Source organism: Microcebus murinus, chromosome 16, assembly GCF_040939455.1.
Source record: "Microcebus murinus isolate Inina chromosome 16, M.murinus_Inina_mat1.0, whole genome shotgun sequence".
Classification (NCBI taxonomy): domain Eukaryota; kingdom Metazoa; phylum Chordata; class Mammalia; order Primates; family Cheirogaleidae; genus Microcebus; species Microcebus murinus.
In genome coordinates, this window is record NC_134119.1 from 27735152 (window position 1) to 27740727 (window position 5576).

Below are 5576 nucleotides of genomic sequence, written 5' to 3' on the forward strand. Positions count from 1 at the left end.
CCTGCTTTGATTTTTTGCACAGCACTTGTCACCACTTATCAGTGGCACATGCTCCTTTGCCATGCTCTTCCCTCTGGACCACATGCCCCACGAGGGCAGGGGTTTCTGTCTGCCTGCTTCCGTGTCCCCAGTGTGGCACAGGGCAGGAGCTCAGCAGAAAGGCACGGAATGCACAGTTTCAAGGACTGTCCACTGCCATTGCCACCAACCCAGCCCAGCCCGCAGCCACCCCACCCCACCTCCGGGTGCTGCTGCGGCCCCCACCCTGGTTTCCCCATGTTCAGTCTTGCCCCATCCAGGCTGTTTCCTCTCCAAAACCAAAGTGGGCTTATTACCATGTGACTCTGATCAGATCATGCCCTGATGGAAACCCTTTACTGGGTCCCCTTTTATGGAGAATGAAACCCACAGTCCGTAACTTGACCTTCAAGGCCCTGCCTGACTCGACCTCCAGTCACTCATGCAGAACTCATGGCCTGCCCCTCCCTCTGTTGCTGCCACACTGGTTCCCTCGGTGCTCCTTGGCCACGTGGAGCCCCACTGTGACCTCAGGGCCTTTGCACCTCCTGTTCCTGCCGGCTGGGTGTCTTCTCTAGCCCCTTCCCTGGTCAGCCCATCACATCCTTCTGTCTCAGACTGACGTCACCTCCTCTGAGAAGCATTCCCTGACCACCCTAACCTATTCTTCACCAAGTTACTCTTAGCTCTTGTGTTGTCTCCATGGCAAGTCTCACAATTCAAACTTGTTTATTGTCCCCTGACCAGACTGTGAGCTTCCTGAGAAGACAGCTCCTTTGTATGTCTGTGTGTGTGTCTGCATGTCTCTGGGTGTCCCTTGTGCATGCACGGTGTCTGCTGTAAGTGTCGTTGGAAGTCTGTGTCTGTAGATGTCTCTGGGCACCCCGGCCTACCTGTGGCGCTGTGTGTGTCTGTGTGTCTGTGTGTCTTTCCCTGCTATGTGCATATGGCTGCTGTGTACGTCTCTGTTTGTGTGTGAGAGTTTGCGTGAGTCTGTGTGTGTCTGTGCATGCCATTGTGAGGCCCCTCGTGTTGGCTGTCCTTGCGTCCCCGAGCATGTGTGTCCGCACTCCAGCCCTGACTTAGAGGCCCATGTCATTTCCCTGTCCGCCCCAGGCCCCTCCGGGGCTCTAATGGCCTGTCATCTCCCAGCTGCAAGGTCCCTGAGCTCTCTGGTCGCTGGGGAGCGGGAGCAGAGGAGAGAGGCAGGCAGGCACCATGCAACCCCGGGTCCCACAGACCCCAGCCCTTGGACGCCCCCCACTGGTCCCAGGATTGGCTCCTGCCTTAAAATTGCCAATCCCAGATCAAGCTGCCAGGAGCCCGCACTGGGCTGGTTCCCATGGCAACGTGGAAGCTGCCAGGCCTCCCGCTCATAAAACAGGTCATAAAGCAGGAGATGGGGGGAGGAGCAGGCCGGGGCTGGGGAGGGGCTGGCTGTCCGGTGGGGGCTGGGGCCGCTTCCCTCGGAGACCTGGCCCTGCACCTGGTGGGCAAGGTTTGTCTCTGCCCTTTGTGTGGAGCAGCCCTGGGGGCTCCTCTGCCTCTCGAGCCTCAGTTTCCTTTTCTGTGCGTGGAGTGGTAGCATCCCCACGGCTCTGCCTCCAGGATGAGGTTGCATGGATGCAGGGATGCCCTGGGTGAAAGGGCCCCACAGGACTCGAGCCTGGGAATGAGCACTCAGAGCCTCAGTTTCCCCATCAGTTAAACAGAGACCTAAGGGATAGCCGCATGGAGAATGGAAATAACCAGGCTTGAGAGGGCTCTAGGTTCAAACCCAGCCCTACCTGGAAGCTGTGTGACCTTGGGCAAGTAGCTTGAGTCTCTGAGCCAAACTTGTTCACGTCTAAAATGCACACAAAAATATCATAGGGTTTTTGTGAGAATTAAATCAAAGTTTGTAAAACACCTAGCATGGTGCATGGTCCAAAGACAGGCTGTGGCTGTTAGTAACAACAACTGCTATTAGTAATAATAGTGGTTATTCTGTGCCAAGCACTTATCTCGATGCCCTACACTTAGCAACTTATTTCATCCTCACAAGTTATAATTATTCCCAGTTTACAGATGAGGACACTAAGGCACAAGAGACTAAGGGACTCGCCTCAAGTCACACAGCAACCGAGGGAGAACTCCAGTACCGCCTCTCCCCTGAGCAGGGCTCCTCCCTGCCCTCCCCCAGAGTTGGGAGGGTGGTGGGAGGAGGCAGCCTGCTCAGCCCCAGGGCCTCCACGGTGCAGGCCACGCAGAGGGCTTGGTCCCCTGGAAGGACTTGGAGAGGCAAGCTGCAGGGACCATGGAGACTAACTCTTCCAACACCCCTTCCATTGCTCAGATGGAGAAACTGAGGCTTAGAGAGGGCTACTGACTTGTACAAAGTCACATAGCAAGACAGTAGCTGCTAGGATTTGAACCTAGGTCCCCTTTTCCTGAAGCTAGTTAAACTCTCAGTAAGCCCTACACAGATTCCCCCGGGGCCACTGGCGAGATTGAGAAGAAAGCAAAACAATAGCAATAGTGACAACAGTAGGTGTCGGGATTGTGCTGTGCCCCTCACGCGCACCTGGGTCAGTCCTTCGGCAGTCCTGTGAGGTGTAAGGGATAACGTACACATTATTAGCACCATCCCCATTTCAGAGATGAGAAGACTGAGCAGCAGAGAGGTGATGCCATTTGCTCCAGGTCACAGGAAGAGCAGAGACGTGAACCCAGACCTGCTGGTTCCATAGCACCACGCGAGGACCCAGCTCCTGAATGGTGGCGTCTTCATGTGGTGTGACTCTCCCATTGGGGCCACCTGTGCCAGCTACCACGAGGCCGGGAGGTGGAGTCACTGCCGGTAGGGCAGAGAGGGGAGAGGATGTTTCCCTGTGCCCACCTGCCTCCCTGCCTGCCCATTCACACCCTCGACAAGTATCCGCGGAGGGCCTGCCCGGCGCCAGGCTGTATCCCGGCACTGGGACGAACACAGCGGCGAGCAAAGCAGGCGGCGCCTGCCCTCCCGCCCTCGGTCCTCGTGGGGACAGGCAGAACACAAACACAGGAACAACAAAGACAGTGTCAGGTGCGGGAGGGCGATGGAGAGAAACACAGCCGGGGGAGGGGGCGGTGCGGGTGGCTGGCGGGGTCAGGGAAGGCTTCCCTGCGGAGGTGACACCCGAACGGTGATCTGAAGGCGGTGAGGGCTCGAGCCGTGGGGGTAGCGAGGGAAGGGTTTCTGGCAGAGGGATCGGCAGAGCGAGGCCCGAGGTGGGCGCGTGCCTGGCATGTTGGAGGAGCAGGAGCGGGTCGGCGCGGCTGGCGCCAGCGGGCGGGAGGGTCAGTGGGAGCCGGACCGAGCGCGGCCCTGCCAGCTTCCCTCTGCCTGAGCCGGGCCGGGGAGGCTCCGCGCAGGAGCGGAATCATCCCATTTGTCTCCAGCAGATGTGCTGGTTGCCGGGGTGAGGATGCACTTCGGGGCTCCAGGGAAGCCAAGGTGGGTTAGGAAGGGACCGCAGTGTGTGGGTGTCAGGTGGCACTGCCTGGGGCCAGGCGGGAATGAAGGAGATGAGGGAGGGCCAGATTCGGGTTTATTTTAAAGACCGAGAACCCTGATCTGGGATAATTCTAGGTTTTGTGGCTGGACCCAGAATGGAGTTGCCATGCACAAAGGTGGGGACACAGCAGGGAAGGCAGCGTGGCCTCGGCCCGTTCTCCTTGGTGGAGGGAGAGGGAAGCCCGCAGAGGTCGGTCCCTGCCCCTCCCCCGCATCCCATCCAAGGCCGAGGCCTGAGGAAGGCGGAGGATGGGAGGCGGGTGTGGCCCGGGCTCCCAGGGACCCTGATCCCCACTCCCAGGCGTGCTGCTGCAGCTTGCACAGGGCCCTGTCACGGGGCAGTTTGCGGCACGACACGGCGGCGCTGTCCTCCCTGCTCTGCTTGACAGCCGTCTGCCATGTCCCCGCCTGCGGTTGTCGGCGGTGCTGTCCACCCTCGGGGGCCATTTCTGGGTCTGCTCCTGTCGGGCACACGGAGGGACAGCAGTTCCTTCCTCCCCCTTGTAGTTAGACACGGCCACAAAGATTTGCGAGCAGGAGCGAGGCGGGCCTCTTCCTGGTGGGGACGTCGAGAACCGGTGAGCGATTTTCTCTCCGTCCCCGCCAGGGAGGCTGGAGGAGTGTTTAGGGGAACACTCACCCACGTGGGTCCTTGACGGTGGGCGTCGTGGGGCAGAGGCCCTGCCAACTGGAGGAGGACACGTAACGTGAATAAAAGGTAAACCTTTTTCCTAAAGCCAAGGGTTGGTAAACTTTCTCGGTAAGAGGATGAATATTTTAGGCTTGTCGCAGCTACTTAACTCTGCCTTTGGAGCAAGACAGCGGCCATAGACGGCATGGCCGGCTTGCAGACCACGGTCTGCCAACCTGTTGGAAGCCTCGGGAACCGCAGGTTGTCTGTTCCTGCAGCGTGAACGAGCCACGGTGACTACTGCAGGCCCCGCCGGGACCTTGCCGGCACAGGCCGCGGACCTACTCTGCCCGTGCAAGGCGGGAGGCAGGGAAGGATGCTGCACTTGACTTTGGCTGGAGACCTTGTGGTTTTCCTCCCAGAGCTTCCCACCCTGCTCCCTGCTTTCTGTCCTGAGGGGTTGGCCTGCAGGGGCCACGTCCATCAAGGGAAACCTTGTCGTCTGGATTCCCATTGGGTCTGGCTTTTGGGATCCTGGGAGCATCTGGAGGAGGGAGGAGCGTGAGGCTGGGTATTTATTCCCCCGTTCCCTGCCTGCAGGGTCATCTCAGGCTGCCTGTGTCCTCCAACTGAAGGCCACACCTCCTCTGACGGCTCTCGCTCTGTCTCCCGGTGACGAAGCTTCTCCCTCCTCTCACCCTTTGGTCTGATAAAAGTTCCACTTGCACCCGCCCTGGGCTGCTGCTTCATCCTTTGTGGTTTCCTATACCTTTCCCAGCGCTTTGTAAGTCACCCCTTTATTAAACTCAAATCAAACGACCCAGCTGGGGGGTACTATCTGCCCCTGCTGGGACCCTGAGTGGCACTGCTTTGAGGCACACGTGTCCGGGCTCGAGTTCCGATTGGCTCACTGCCTTGGCTGAATCATTTCGCCTCTCTGAGCACCCTGGGTTTTCTCTTCTGCAGACTGGAGCAAAACTAACCTCCAGGAGAAAAAGATGGGCTTCCTAAACCACGGTGTCAGGACAATGGCAGGAGGCATCACAGTTAATGTGAGGAAAGAAGCAAGGGAGGAAGGGAGGAATCCCCACAACAGCCTGGGAGGGTGGGGCCACTAGCCCTCTTGGGAATGAGGCTAAGGCCGTGTGGGACGCGGTGCTCAGGGGCTCTGAAAGGGCCTGAGCCCCAGACAGACGTCAGTGCACCATCTCTTGTTCAGTCCCCCTGGGGACATTGCTGGAAAAGGGTCCTCAGAGCAGAGAATGAGGCATCTGCCAGGCCCAGGTTCAAATGTGGGCTTTGCACTCCTTGCTGTGTGACCTTGGGCAGGTGACACTGCCACTCTGTGCTTCGTCTAAAAATAAGGATACATTTACCTACTTCATATGAGGA

At 58.6% G+C, this 5576-nt stretch overlaps 1 long non-coding RNA gene across 2 annotated transcripts; it reads left to right on the plus strand.

Moving 5' to 3' along the window:
* Positions 1-1453: 1453 nt before the first annotated feature.
* Positions 1454-4916, plus strand: LOC105866076 (uncharacterized). Of its 2 annotated transcripts, XR_012923721.1 has the most exons (6): positions 1454-1516; positions 2656-3082; positions 3439-3493; positions 3629-3669; positions 4061-4271; positions 4785-4916. It is a non-coding gene; the product is annotated as an uncharacterized LOC105866076 (long non-coding RNA). The 2 variants fall into 2 exon arrangements; XR_012923720.1 differs by having other exon boundaries at positions 4061-4916.
* Positions 4917-5576: the final 660 nt, after the last annotated feature.